Below are 16,562 nucleotides of genomic sequence, written 5' to 3'. Positions count from 1 at the left end.
ATTCGAAGTCATTGCAGATATTTAATTGCCATTGAAATTCAGAATTATTTGGACAGGATTTATCAGTATTACTTATATGAAAAAATCCTCAATTTTGGACATTGAACATTCAAAAAGAATGCTCAAATTTAAGTTTAAACACTTAAAAAACGCTCAAATTTGGGTGTGATTTCGGACCGTCAACGAAGGTTATATTAAAGATTTACGCAAAAAGAAAGCCATCAAAATAAATGGCTTTATTAAATAAAATTATTATAATTAAATCTGTTTTATTGCTAAAATAATATTATTGATTTGTAACATTTTCCGAAATACACACGACAAAATTATAATTAAAAAAAACGCTTTCTCTCTCATTTGGGAATTATTTTTCTAAGTCACCATCCAATCTTGTACCTTAACCTTTATCAAGAGGCTGCGCTCGGAAACATCATTTGAGTCCCCAGCTGTTTCATTTTATCTTTGTTTCATGAATGAACAGCAAGAATAAAACGATACATGGGGATAGAATAAAACGATACACTCGGATGAGTTTCCGAACGTAGCCTAGACAAAGTTCGTCAAAAAGATGTTTCATGCATATAGTTAAAATATATTTTTTTCATAAATGAATCTACGAATCTACATTCAACATTTCAGCGTTAATTCTCAATCATAAAGATTAACATTCAATTTTGAAAGTAACACTCAAAAGTTTAAGCCATTTAAGATTTATATACTCATCTATATTGAGTGTCATGATCGAATAAACGCTCAAATGACAATCAATATTGAGTGTCTATATCAAGGCAATATCGAATATTTATGGTCACAATCGGCATCCAACTGATGCTCAACGCTTAAACCACCCAATACTGACGGTCAATTTGATGGCTGATTCAATTTTGATGGTAGATACCTAATTTGAATATTAACCAAAAATTGAGAATTTTTTTTCGTAAGTCGAAGGCACTGCCTTTACAAAAAAATCCCTCAATTTATTGTGTTAACAAATTTGAGTGTTGACCGTCAACATTGGGTATTACTTAAATTGAATGCTCCTGCATCTGGATGTCCCTGTGTTTTATATTATCCTTGTTTCACATTGGACAACAAGAATAAAACAATACATTGGAGCTCGGATGATGTTTCCGAACGCAGCCTAGATAAAGTTTGTCAAAAAGATGTTTCACGCAGTTCTAAAGATGTTGAGGCCCTGTTGAAATATATCATAGTTATATACTAACATTCAGTATTCTTGAATCATCAAATCAATAAGTTCTATACGATTGCAGTGATCAAGCACCGTTGTATGGGGTATGATATTGGATGGGTGATCTTAGAAAAATAAGGAAATTAATTCTCATATGAGAGAGAGAGAAAAAGAGAGAGAGAAAAAGAGAGAGCATTCTTTTTTTTATTAATTTTTTATAATTTTGTCGTGTGTATTTCGAAAAATATTGCAAATTAATAATATTATTTTAGGAATAAAACAGATTTAATTAATTTTATATAATAAAACCATTTATTTTGAAGATTTTCTTTGGCGTTAACCTTTAATTGGATGTAATCTTCAGTTGACAATCCGAAATTACACCTAAAGTTAAGCGTTTTTTAAAATATCTATCAAATATCATTCAAATTTGAGCGTTCTTTTTGAGTGTTTAACGCCCAAAATTGAGGGTATTTTTTCGTAAGGATGATCAAGATATTCAAGAAGTCACTGATCAATTATTATTCATCAAATGATAGTCTGCTGCAGGTTCTTAAATCTCAATCTAATGATAATCTGATGATCTTTGCGATAATCAATTAAAAATTTTTTGAGACATAGTCTGAAAATAGATCCTTCATCTACTTATTAGCTGATAATGAATGCAACAATTATCACGAATCTGATATAATTGCATGTACAATATGAATGTATGTTATTATTAAAATCTCTTTATAATTTTACATAAATATATTTTATCGAATTAATGTATATAAATCTTATTTATTTGAAAAAATTGTTAAGTTTTTAAATTTGATATACATGTAACTTGTTAAACATTATATTTTAATTGTAATACAGTTAATATGTGTAATATTGTTGTGTAAATTATTTTTTTATGGTTGTGATGCACAGTCAGCGCGATCAGAAGCTCAGAGACCGAAATTGATATTATTGAGAAATAATTGGTTCAAGCCTCTCTAAGATGCAAAAGAGATATACGTACGCTTCATATCTATGTACTTTTTGTAACAATCAAATATGATGATTAATTTTTTACTGATATTCTCTAAGAGTTACTTTTATACAATAATTTTGCCAACTCTGTATTTTTTTTAAATATAATGCAATTTTCTTAATTTTTCGTATCAGAGAAAAAAAACAAGCCTGTGTCAAACCAAAATAATAAAAGACAGTAATAATAATAGAGAAGTTATAGCGCGTCAAAATATTCCCCCTCCACGTCACGCCTGAATTCAAAATAAATCTCTCCACGCCATCCTCGCCATCATGGGCGTAGTTTAAACGAATCTGTCTGGAAGGATGGTGGGATAATCGGTGAATTAAGGGATGAGCAATAGAGTGATTAAATGGAACGTTCTTATTGGTTTGCTTTATAGCTGACAAAGATCTGATTGGCTCCATAACTTCTCATGAAGTGATTATAAAAGGGAGTGGTAGAGACTTTCGACAAAGAGTGAAGTATGGAAAAAGATGAGTAGGAGATTGGGACCATAGCATTTTTTGTTGTGGGAAGGGGGCAAGACACGAACAGTGGACATGAATAGCAGGTAGTTTTATGAGGGTCATCTTTTGTTGGCATGACCTTATGTTTCTAACTTAGTGAAAGTGTTTTTTTTGGTTTATGATGGGATCTTTTACGAAAATTTTTGGAGACTAGGAAACTCTTACTTTTACTTGGAAAAAAGGGGAGATAAAACAGGAATGAACATATTCGTTCCTGTCACGACGTAATTAATTCGAAGATTACTCTAAAGAAAAAATTATTTCTATACTTTTTTAATATACATTACATCTAAGCCTGAAATAAGGAGAGCAGAGGAAGAGTCTATTGTAAAAGGGAGTGAGATTATGAGTAAAAAAATAAATGAAAGTTTATAATATAAAAAAAATGTATTTATATAAATTCTTTATTGTTGTATCTTAATAACATACACAATTCAATTGAGTGAATAAAATAAAAAGTTTTAGTATAATTAGACCCTAATTACAATTCTCGGTTCGTAAGAATTATGAAAAATTTCGTTATAATGATGTTAATTCTACAAATATGTAAAAATACGAATCGAGAAAAATTAAGTCATTAATTTGTATACGCACATTACGTGCAATTTTGTCGTAATTATCTTTTAATGTTAATTTTATGATTTCACGATTAATATAATTTACAGGCAGTTTTAGTTCAATTTCTTTAATTAAATATTGTGTATTGTTTGTTATCAGACAGAGATTCTAAATGTTTCAAATGCACGTTTATACATTTTACAATGCTTTGTATTCCGAAGAAGATAGTTTCCTGCATTACATTGCGTAGATTCTTCGTTTCTTCGCCAGTAGTGTTGTATCCGATGTTTTCTCTTTTTCCCGAAGATCTCTGTAGTTATTTCCCATAGAGAGATTCTTCTTCACCTTCTTTATATGCCAACAATATTGATTTTGCACCATAAGATGTATTAAAATTGATAAGGATATTTCTTATGGCAATGAAGTTTGGTTTCACAGCTGTCATCACCGCTTAAATACTTCTTCATGAATCCCATGTTGTCTACAAACTGTTGCCAGCAGTCTGCATCGAAATAAATTCCATTCACATTGTTTCTCATTAATTTTACAAGAGGCTTGAAAATTCCTTTTATTTTTTGTACCTCACATGAACCATCTTCGTATGAAAGTTGTTAAGTCCATATATTGTTGATAACGTTATGTGAAATCAGGTGTTTTTTCCCATGTCTTCATCATTGCGCGAACTGATTGAGATCTTGACAAAATTGCGGATCCACGCCGACTTCTCCGAAATATTAGCGTCTTTTTACTCGGCCATTCCTCTTTTGTGAAATATTGTACGACACAAATAATCCAAAACGTCGGACGAAAATCAAGCACTTGTTTGCTCACGAAATAATTGCTTCGCACGATGAGACTCGAATGAAACAGCGTATCACTATGCAAAGCAATTTATGCTTATATACTTTTCGAAAAATAACAAAAAAGATCTCTAGAATTTAGTAAGTAATTTCTAGAAGTATCTAGAAGTACTCTAGAGATAATTTCTAGAAGAATCGTTCATACAATGCTATGACGCATTATTTTTTTCAAAAAGGAAAGAAATTCTCGAAAGTTGAATAACAAAATTATTTCACTGAATATTAAATTGACAATGAGTTATAAATCTTTGATTTCACAAATAAACTTATTTGAAAAGAAGGAATTTATTCTTCAAAGTAACAAATATAGAAAGTTTACAAGTAATAAAATTTACAAAGGAAAGAATTTCTTTCAAGATTAACGAAATTATTTTATTCGGACATATTTAAACTTGTAATATGCGAGTGTTGCTTGGAAAAAATTGTAAACTATTCAACTATTCAACTAATGAACTATTCAACAAATAACGAGTTATAAATCTTTGATACTAAAAGATTTATTTGAAAAGAAGAAATGTTTGAAACATTCATCACAATACAGATAAAGAAATATTTTTACGGTCTCGTGTGAGTGTATTCTAAGGATATATATATATAATAAGGATTAAATTTTTTTCAAATTTTTTATCGAAACTTTTTCCTATCCCACTTTTAGAGGACAGAATTTTTTATGTATAAATAAGGAGTTTCGTATTAGGGAAGAATCATTTTTGAGTTTCACTTCGTAAAAGCCTCGCGTGAATGCTGTGCAAAAATTGTGTAAAATTGTGTACAAAATTCTGTGAAATGGGTGTTGAGAAGGAAATTATTCACAGAATCATCAATCTTGTTTCGATGCTTGATCCGTAAATAATCGCGGAGAAATTTTTAGCCGGTTTGAATGATAATTCGGAGCGCAATTACTTGCTTTTTGCTGGCTTCACATGTGAATGTTCGGACGTAATATTGGGATATTATAAAAGTTAAAGTATTTTACTAAGGACATGCGTATTCTCCAATTAGCCCAAAAAACGATAAAAATGCGACGATTGTTTGGATACGAGGAACAAGATGTGGTAGGACATATCTCTTCTTTCACATCTGCCTGAAGGTAAATATTTCATTTTTATTTCGATATTCTAATATTTCGATATTATCATATATGAATAATTTGATTATATTTAGCTTGAAATAATTAATAATTTCTAAAAAAATTGTCATAGGCAATATTCGAGAGAAAAATACGCGATAAATCTACTTCCACAATCATGGAAACATGGAGGGAGAATCAGTGGCAGGACCGTCGCATAAGTATAATGAAATTAGAAAATTGTAATACTTAAAAATGAATTTTTTATAATTTCTTCATATTTTAATATTAATTGTTTTCTTTCTTTTTTAAGGAAGGGCACGAATTGTTTTAACTCAGGAGTTGGAAGAAGAAGAAGAAAGGATGAGATCGGAAATTCATCTTTCATCGAGTCAGTTTATATCTAAAAGATAAGTACAGTTTTTAAAGCAAAACATTTTCAAATGATATAAAATATTAATATAAATATTAATATAAAATATTATTGGGAGTACAAATAAGTTTCGCCGTTTTTTATCAAAAATTAAGCATTTATTGTGAAAGAACGGTACATAATGTTTTATTCAAAGTAATGGCCATCGCTAGCCACTACTTTTTCTCATCTTTCTGGTAGCATGTGGATACCGCGTCGGAAGAACGCTTCATCTTTTGAGGCTATCCAATCATCGATACAATTTTTGGTATCTTCATATGATGTGAAGTGCTGCTCAGACAGGCCATGCGTCATCGATTGGAACAAGTGATAGTCGGAAGGAGCAATGTCTAGAGAATATAGTGGGTGGGGTAGAACTTTCCATTTGAGTGTTTTTAAGTAGGTTTTGATCGGCGCCGCAACATGTGGTCGAGCATTATCATGCAGGAGAATAATTTTGTCATGCCTGGAGTAGTGGGCTCATTTTTCCTTGAGTGCTCGGCTCAATCTCATCAATTGTGTTCGGTAGAGAGTCCCAGTAATGGTCTCATTCGGTTTGAGCAATTCATAATACATGACACTAAGCTGATCCCACCAAATACACAACATGAGTTTTTTTCCATGAATATTCGGCTTGGCTATCGATGTTGAAGCATGGTCAGGTGGTCCCCATGATTTCCTCTTCTTTGGGTTATCGTAATAGATCCATTTTTCATCACTAGTGATTATATGATGTAAAAAACCCTTTCGTTTATACCTAGCAAGCAGCATTTCACATGTAAAAAATCGGCGTTCAACGTTTCTCGATTTCAGTTCATATGGAACCCAATTCCCTTGCTTTTGAATCATTCCCAATGATTTCAAACGATATGAAATTGTTTGTTGAGTCACTCCTAATGTAAGTGCAAGTTCTTACGTTTGACATGAATCTTTATCTAATAATGCTTCCAATTCCACGTCTTCGTACACTTTCGGCCTTCCGCTATGTTCTTTGTCTTCGACATCAAATTCACCGTTCTTAAACTTTTGAAATCACTCACGATAATTTCTCTCACTTAACGCAGCATTACCATATGCTTCTACAAGCAATCTATGAGCCTCAGCTGCAGATTTCTTCAAATTAAAGCAGTAAATCAAAAGTTCCCGCAAATGACGCTTATTCGGCTCAAAACTCGACATTTTCGTAGAAAAAAAAAATATGTGATGCTGATACAAAATCGCTAATATTTCAAGGTTATGGTGTTACCGGATGTCCAATTTTACGATACGTCATTTTACATCAAACAATTTTAACTAGTTTATTAGTGGCGCAGTCTTTTGCAAACGGCGGAAACTTATTTGTATTCCCAATAATATAATATTTTCAAATTTGAAAGAAAATAGAGTTTCTCCCGATTATCGCGCCTTTTCATTTGTCTCGTAAATTTATGAAAGACAAAAATATATTTTAACTGAAGAGAATAATTTAAGATAAAAACTATGATACTACTTTTTCTAGAATATGATGTGTATTCTTCTTTCAGGAGAAGAACAAGAAGAAGAATGGGAGGAGGAGGAGAAGGAGGAAGAAGAGAAGAAGGAGGAGGAGGAAGAGGAAGGGGAGCAGGAGGAGGAAGAGGAGGAGAAGGATAGGGAGGAGGGGGAGGAGACGGGAGAGGCGGAGGAGGAGGAGGAGGAGGAGAAAGAGGAGGAGTAGGAGAAGGAGGAAGAGAAGGAGGAGAACATATGGAAGAACATGAAGATCAGGAGGAAGAAGAAAAATTCCTATATAATGCTTAATTTTATTTTCACTATTTCTTAATTTTTATGCTCGTATTTAATTTATATATAATGAATATCATTATTAGGAATTCCTCCGTCTCCAGTTCTGCGAGCGGTAGGAAGACTTCCTTACAGTGTCATGGAAGGGTATTAAAGGTTAATAACCTTATTTTGCGTTGTTAGAGAGAGAGAGAGACGACGTTTCGTTTGTGTCCATACGGCATACCATAGGGTATCACAGAATATTCACGACTGGCTTAAAAATGCGTTCTGCAAAATTTATGCATTATATACCTCCAAACTAGACAATTATGTAGGATTTTCGCTTGATTCGATGGATTTAACGCATGGTCCAGTGAGATTATCGTTTCGTCCGGCACGAATTTAACTCACGAAGACATTTGTGTCTTGTAAGTTCGGTAATGCCGGTGGTTTTGATATCGCGCAAAATTTCAACATATGCGTTTTCAATATCATGATACCGAGAAGTCGTAGACATACTGCGAATAAATTTATGCGGGAAGATGTTCGATTTTAACAATCTCCAATTCCGATAATTTTTTTACTTTTTCCGCTTATTGTATGTGCTCAAATTTACTATGAGCGCGAAACTTATAAGTGGAAGAACTTCAATATCGGTGGGAAGCGGTAAGACACGAAAATTCAGTCTTGCAACATAACACGAAGAGCTGGTATCACTATAACACCGGGAGATTCGGGAAATCAAATGTTTCCACGTTTTCTCGCCACATCTAATGTCGTAATTATAGTTTATAATTTTAATAATTTCGGACGTGCTAAAGAATATGTTTTTATTCGCCGGGGTTGATAATACCGCGCTAGAACGTGAGTCTTCGTATCGGATTTATATAATATTACGAAGATGACGTCACTATAGGTCGATTTTAAATTTAAAAGCAGCCGCGGGAAGTAGGGGAGTGGGGGAAGATTGCATTCCTTATAATATCGGTTATTGCGAGAAGAAGGGACATTGTTATTCAAATAAGTATCCGCGTTGCAACAATATACCGTCCTGCGAACAACAGGATGTAAATACCGTCAGGTGCGAAATATGTAAACATTTGTTCTTCGAGAATGCGCGTTTCAATATTATTGCACGATAAAATCCTATGATGGGAAAACGACACGAAGTGTTTAGTGTGATTAAATTTTGCAGACGTATAATAAATTCAGCGAAAGAACACGAATGTGGTGTTTCCTTTTACAAAATTTTCAGTTCGCCGCAATCTGTAAACCATTTATGTTATATGCAACCTCCTTTTCTTGAAGATAGATCCTCCGTTGACGAATCCGATACTTACGGAGATTCTTCCGTAATCGCGAGAAAGAGTGAACAAAATAATACCGATGCGAGCGAACAAGAACGTAAGAAGAAACGAATGCATTCGTGTTCTGTGATTTTGAGAAGATGATTCGCTTAATGATATAAAAAATTCACGTCCTAACACTCTGCGTCGCTCAACAAATTTGCGATTCGTGCGTGGAAGTATTATATTTATCGCAACTTTGTCGTTGATGTAGAACGTATGAATTTGTTTTTGTCATGATCCCGTAAAGGAATTTGTCGTATTCGCGTCATATCCCACGAAAAATTTTATTTGAATTGTCTGTATAACGCACAACGCGAAAGCTTTCAACACAGTTCATTCTCCAATACATCGTTGAAAATCACTGTAGATTAGAACCTCGAGTGATTTTAAATGACACAAAAATTATCGTTTTAGTGAGATATATAAAATTTATCGTAGTATTAATTATATGCCAATGTGATTGTCGGAATTACCGAAAGTCTTCGGGTTGCCGAAAACCTGCGACGAAGACATCTTTCCGTATTTATTTAATATTTGCTATAATCAAATGTATTTTGATTCGCTGCTTGACGTTAGTTGCTACGCACCTGAAACGATGCAAACGGAGGAACGCGAATTTTTTCTTGCATGGCATGCGGAAATGTCGAAAAATATCATATTCAATTTTCAAATAGAGAAATAGTCGATTATTGCCATACCGATATTCTTGATATTCTTTGTCGAGCATGATCGGTGTTTAGAAAAATATTTTTAGAGCGCGGAAACGCATGACCATTTATTAAAATGTGCGATCTTTGCCTGATGTGTATGAAAGTATTTCGGAAAAACTTTTTGCACAAAGAAGAAATAGCGTCATTTCGTCGAGGGGATACAGATAAAGAAAATTAATCATGCAAAGACATACAATGGTTAATTTTAAAGGAACGCGAGATTGGACATCGTATTATTCACGCTGGACACGGATGAGAATATATCAGTTAACAGAGGACATCGACAGATATTACGAGAACGAGGATGAGACGCAATGTCACGTTTTGCACGGTTGTTTCTTTCATGGATGCCCGACTTGTTACCGAATAAACCGCTATAAACCAATTGGAAATTCTAAAGAAACATTTGATACGTTATATAAATGAATGTTTGCAACGACCTGGCGGTTACGTTATATCGCAGGTTATATCGTGACGGAAAAATGGGAATGTATTTTCGACGAAGAAATGCGCAAATTGAGAAAATCGCGAATTTCTCAAGAATCACCTGATGATACAAATTCCGCCTCTTGATCCTCGTTATGCATTTTTCGGCGGACGTACTGGTAATATCGTAACACGATACAAGGTTATGAATAACGAGAAGATACGTTACATAGATGTGTATTCTCTACTCGTACATATTGAAAACCGGTGTTTATCCAATCAAACATCCCAATGTCTACGTAGGAGATGAATATTCCGCATGATTAAAGAAGCACCAAATTTCAATTTCGAGCAGGTCATGGATCTCATACGATGTCATGCATTCCCCCCACGCGATCTTTTCCATCCGATATTACCATATCCTGTACGCGGAAAATTATTATTCGCACTTTGTCGCACATGTTACGAAACATTCACAATCTGCATGCACTCACAATAACTCAGTGGAACGTGAGTTTCGAGGGCACGTGGGTGTCGTATAAATTACATACAGGAATTGAGAAAGGTTATCTTGTGACGAGGATAGATGAAATCTGGCAGTACAAATATACACGCTATAATTCCACTACACATCAGAATGAGTTATTTGCTGACTATATTAACAGCTTTTTACAACTGAAGCAAGAGGCGAGTGAGCGACCAAGCGAATGTGGAAATGACGATGTATTGCTAAAGAGCAATTGGAAGTAATTGAGGATATTGTTCTCGATAAAAACAATATCGAGCAAAATCCCGTCGCCAAACTCTGCCTTACTTCGTTTTGGGAAAAATTCAGCCAACGGACAAATCTTTCGAGTATCGAGATAATAAGAAATCCCCAACGATTGGCGGAATTATTGTCAAGCCCGGAATATGAGGTAACCGGAATATTACCCATCAATGACAAGATGATATATAATATGTTTCGTGGCATTTAAGACACGAAGCGATAATATCCTCGCCGATAACTAACGTAGTAATAGCAATGTTCACGATGGTTCAAGCGCATTTACAGTTGCACGAAAAAATTAGATCGACGTGTATTATATTACTTAAGTGTATTATATATACATAGCGGAGATCCTAACGAATATGAACTGTGTATCTACTGCGTATCTACTAGGTACTAAGGTAACTTTTTGGGAGACATGACGGACGAACTGCGAGCTACGGGCATAACTTCATCGAAGCATATCTGGCCAAAATTTTACATGTACGTGATTCGTACCCCGGACGGATGCCGACATGAAATTTGTAAAATAAAAGGTATTAAATTAAATTTTGAAAATTCGCGGTTTTAATTTTACTAATATTTAGATTATTATATAAGGAAAGAGAGAACAATAACGAGGACGCAATAAAATTGAAATTTAAAGCAATTCAATGCACCGCATTTCACGAGGTAGAAATACAGGAAATAAAAACATGCGTTCCAGTTCTGATAAAACGCAGTCATCAATAGTTCTCTCCCGTACGGATTTATATAATATATAATATATAATATATAATAATGCTAGATTGTGTAATATATATCATTTAAGCTAGAGTCACAGATTTTCTCCTCTCGATTAAATAAAACTGCGGAATATAATACAATATTCTTATAAAAAGTTAAATCAATTTATATTCATAATTTGAAGATTAGAAAATATAATAAAAATGTTTATTATTTCGTATAATATATGTTATAATACATTAGTAAAAATACATTAGTAAAAATTTGTACGTTTAAGTTGAAAGATTTGTAGGTTGAAAGAGAATGTGTAATAAAATTGGTTATTATTTTAAAAAGTTATATTAAAATGTATGTAAAATTGTTATTAAAGTATAACGAAATATGATTTACAAACGAAATATATATATATATATATATATATTTTTTTTTCTTTCTCCTTTTGAAAACAACGAATATAAAATAAAAATATTTTGTATTTGAAACATGTAAAAAGGCGTTATATTATATAATCTCATTCCTTTTCGATGTAAGTTTTTTTTCAGCGGTGGCATCGCATGTAAGCTCATCGATGGTGATGCCATGCTCTGCTCTGATCGAAATATATGCTGATCGCGAGCCTATCGACGCGCAAAGATAAGCTCATTCTCATGCGAAGATAAGCTCATCCTTGCACCGGTGAGTTCAGCTGTTTATTGGCCACAGTGGTCTCGTTGACTAACCTATGTTGGCACGAGATTACGCACGTGGAGCCCTCCGCCACATTGATCAGTTTATTTCCTTTTCCTTCGTGTATTATTGAAAATATTTTTAAACGCTATTTTTTTTTATTTTTTTTGCTCTTGAGGTCTTGCATGCTAATCGAATAGCTCATTTCATAAAATGGACGTGCGCTGGAACATCCATGGACATCGATCGTATGGTCCGACTGAATGTGAGAAAAAAAATTTATGTAAAGAATTTTCTTCAGTATTTATCTCTCATATCCGATGTACGTTTCGAGAAAGTTTTGTTTTATTTTCGCAGAATGACAAGAAGCCTATCATCAATTACAATACGATACTCATGTAAAAGAGTTCGAAAAACAGAGTTGGGATGCAGCAATACTAAAGTAATGAAGAAGATATAATTGAATTATGCGAGGGTTTACCCCGTCCAAAAGATTACTCGAATGATCCGCTTTCTACAAAATTAGTGATAAGCGACGATTTTATTGACGATTTCTCTCGATGAGAGAATTATCATCGTGTGACGCGATCGTGGATCTTTTTACAAAAGCAATCATCACAAGAATTTTATTTCGCAGAACCTCTTCCATGAGAAGCATGATCAGCGCGATATATCATTCAATGCAAATTACATTGTCGTTTTCAAAAATTCATGTGGTCGCGCTCAGATTTGTCATTTAGCGCGTCAGATCTATCCCGACGAAATTCCTAGAAGAGGAACACTTCGTCGAGGCCTCATGACTATTTATTTGTTACTCGATCTGAAATAATCCCGGATAAGTATCGATTTCAAACGTGTATTTTTCTCAAGGATACGACACATTACGTCTACGTGTCACGTAGATCTTTTTCCAACGGGTTCGTATAAAAAGTGAGTACTGGTAATCGTCTGTCAGACGTAGGCTTTTTCTCGCAATGAAGGTGAGTGACAAGAAATCACAGTGCGACGAAAATCGTCACATCGATCGTTCGATCGGTAAGAGAAACGCCTGTCTCCTCGCGGTGCTTTATTATTTGAATAAAAATCAACGCCTATCCTTAGAAACGTTGATAAAAATCTAATTTGTTGTATCTGTAAATGTATTTTTAATATACTCAAAGGTAACGTCTCGCTTGAATGTTGCGAAAAAAATCGGTTAAACACAAAACAGCTCTGCGGTGTGTGGTGGCAAAACGCGGAAATTGGAAGCATAAAAAAAAACTGTTGGTGCAGCAAGGTGGATTTTACCTTATATTATTGGACTTATCGACTTTATTATCACTGTCGAAGGAACGAAATAATGAAGACACTATGGAGAGAGCCAAAAAAGTGGTTTTAATTTCGACGGAAAATCTCGAGAGAATGCAACATCAGCTATCCGTGCAACGTCAGAATCCGACATCATTCGCTGACGGAGAGTCAAAGGAAATCACAGTACCGCAAAATTCGGATAACATTACGAGCACTAATAATATAACGCAAACTCTCGGAACTCATTTAACATGATTCGATGCGGAGATGAGTCGTACTCTTAATTCTGATTGGCCACGCGATGAAAGTGAGAGATGGAAAATGTACAGAGAGGTATTATGGCGATACCTGCGATTTATCCAAGAAATGCAGAAGAGATGTGCTACACGAGATGCTACACGAGATGTTTCCAATAATGACGAACGGTAGCGTTTTTCATAATTTCAAACACAATGAAAATTTCCGATGTACAGCCAGCACATTCCATCAGCCAATATTATTACAAAAAATTTTAAAATTTCGAGCGAACATAATCATGCGAAGAATAATCATGTGATGAAGAGCATTAAAGCATTGAAGAAATGGCGGAAAGTGTACTGAAATCTTATTGTAAACACACTTACTGATGAAACACTTGTTTTGAAAAGCTGTACCTGATAGAATTAATTAGGACGAGCATGGAATCATGATTATAAGATGGTAACATCGTGAAGAATTTGAATCATTAACTTGATAAACGATGCGATGCGTAAGAGAAAAACTGTGAAAATATAATATAAAATAGTATTTAATATTGTATATGTATAGTAGAAATAAAACATTATTTTTGAAACTTTTTATGTTAATAATTTTTTAACGAAGGACGACGGTTAAAACTTGTTGGAGATTATTCAGGGTTATATATGTACAAAATATGTTAAGGTCAAGAGCATCGAAGCTACTTCCGTTCTTGTAAACATTTACCAAACAAATTTAATTTTTAACTTTTCAATTACTTTTTTTCATTATCTTAACTTTTAATTCAAATAATGTCATTATAAATTAACTTTTACTTTACTTAATTTAAATTTGACTGTTAACATAAATTTAATTTAGGTAAAAAAAATTTAACCAACACTGCTACTGAACAGCTGTTAATTTCATTATGGATAGATTAATTGCAGGGAAACAGGAAAGACCCGATTCCATTTGCGATAAAGAAAATCAGAAACGTGCAGATCTTAAAATTACGTAAGCAGATAATATCATAGAAGAGAGCGAAAAAAAACAATTTTAAAATTGTGGAGGAAACCCAGAAAGAAAGATTGGAATTATAATTTTTTATTATTCAATTTTTATTTTAATAATTTGATTAACTTATTTGAGGAAAAATGGATTTCTTTTCATATATAATTCTAAACTATTGAATAGAGACGGAGGAAAGAAAGTGAAATAATGAACTGAAAATAATGTAAAAAATTCAGTAATATATTTAAGTTTCATATTATACACTTTTTTTCATAAAACATTAACATATTTTTATTTTAAATATAACGCAGTGTATACAATTTCATCTGAAGCGCACATTATTAATTCACACTCCATGATTCATCATAAACTTCATGGAATTTTTAAATGCTTTAAGTGTATTATTAATACAATTTTGGTGTATAATAATCACAAATTATTGAAATGTATTCTTTCGCACGCAATTTTATTAAAAAGATATGATATTTATTTTACGACTTTTAATAAATTTATAATGCGATTTAATAATAGGATGATATGAGTGCAACTTTAATAATATTTAATAATATTTTAATGGTATATGTCGATCAGCCAAATGCGCTTTTTTATTAATTAATTTAATATCACGATGATATGAAGAAGGAATGATGGAGAGATTAGGAATGATGAAGAGATTATTTATTTTTCAAAGAAAAATATTTTTAATATAGATTTAATGTAACATTATCATTTAATGTAACATTAATATCTAAACCATACTAGTTCAGTTTACTAGTTCAAATTCTATAATAGAATAAAATTCTACAATATCATAAATTTTATGCAAAGTGTTTACAGTATGGTATTTATTAGCAATAAAATTTTGTCTTAAAAATGATTCAAAATATTTAAATATTTAAATTTTTCAATAACACCGTTCGTATATTGGTTTATATTAGTTTATAGTACGCATTATATTAGGTGTGGGAAAAAGTTCATGGCGTTTTTCCCGTTAGATGTAAAAGGAAAAACGCCACGAACTTTTTCCCACACCTAATACAATTTAAACGTTTCGTCAGACATATTTGTCACTCCGGATGGTTTGAACGGAATTCAAACAAATCTACATAACATGTATCATAAAATGTGATTAATTGTGAATATTAATATTAGGTGTACAATTTTCCGCCATTTTTTTTCCGAAATTCGAGGCTTTATTGTAAAAAACTGGTTATACATTTATGATTCAAAGTATTGTCCATCGCCACTACTTTCTCCCATCTTTCGGGTAGCGTACGAATCCCGCGTCGAAAGACTGGTCATCTTTTGAGGCTATCCACGAATCGATCCAATTTTTTATTTCTTCATAAGACCGGAAGTGCTGGTCAGCCAGGCCGTGCCATTGATCGAAACAAGTAATAGTCAGAGGGAGAAACGTCTGGAGAATACGGCGGGTGGGATAAGACTTCCATTTCAACGTTTCCAAGTATGTCTTGACCACTTTCGCAACATGGGGTCGAGCATTGTCATGCTGCAAAATCACTTTATCGTGTCTCTCGTTGTATTGCGGCCGTTTATCTTTCAATGCTCGGCTCAAACGCATCAATTGCGTTCGATACCGATCGCCTGTGATTGTTTCAGTCGGTTTTAACAGTTCATAATACACTACGTCGAGCTGGTCCCACCAAATACAGAGCATGACCTTGGAGCCGTGAATATTCGGTTTGGCCGTCGACGTGGAAGCATGGCCGGGAACTCCCCATGATTTTCTGCGCTTGGGATTATCGTAATGGACCCATTTTTCCCCAGTCACAATGCGATGCAGAAATCCCTTCCGTCTTTGCCTTTCAAGCAGCTGTTTACAAGCAAACAAACGCCGTTCAACATCTCTCGGCTTCAATTCGTACGGCACACAATTTCCTTGCTTCTGAATTATTCCCATGGCTTTGAGGCGTTTTGAAATGGCTTGTTGAGTCACTCCCAATGATCATGCCAATTGTTCTTGATTTTGACACGAGTCTTGCTAATGCCTCCAATGCATCTTCGAAAAACCTTCTCT

The sequence above is a fragment of the Atta cephalotes genome (genome assembly GCF_000143395.1).
Source record: "Atta cephalotes unplaced genomic scaffold scaffold00042, whole genome shotgun sequence".
Taxonomy (NCBI): domain Eukaryota; kingdom Metazoa; phylum Arthropoda; class Insecta; order Hymenoptera; family Formicidae; genus Atta; species Atta cephalotes.
This window is presented reverse-complemented; position numbering follows the sequence as displayed.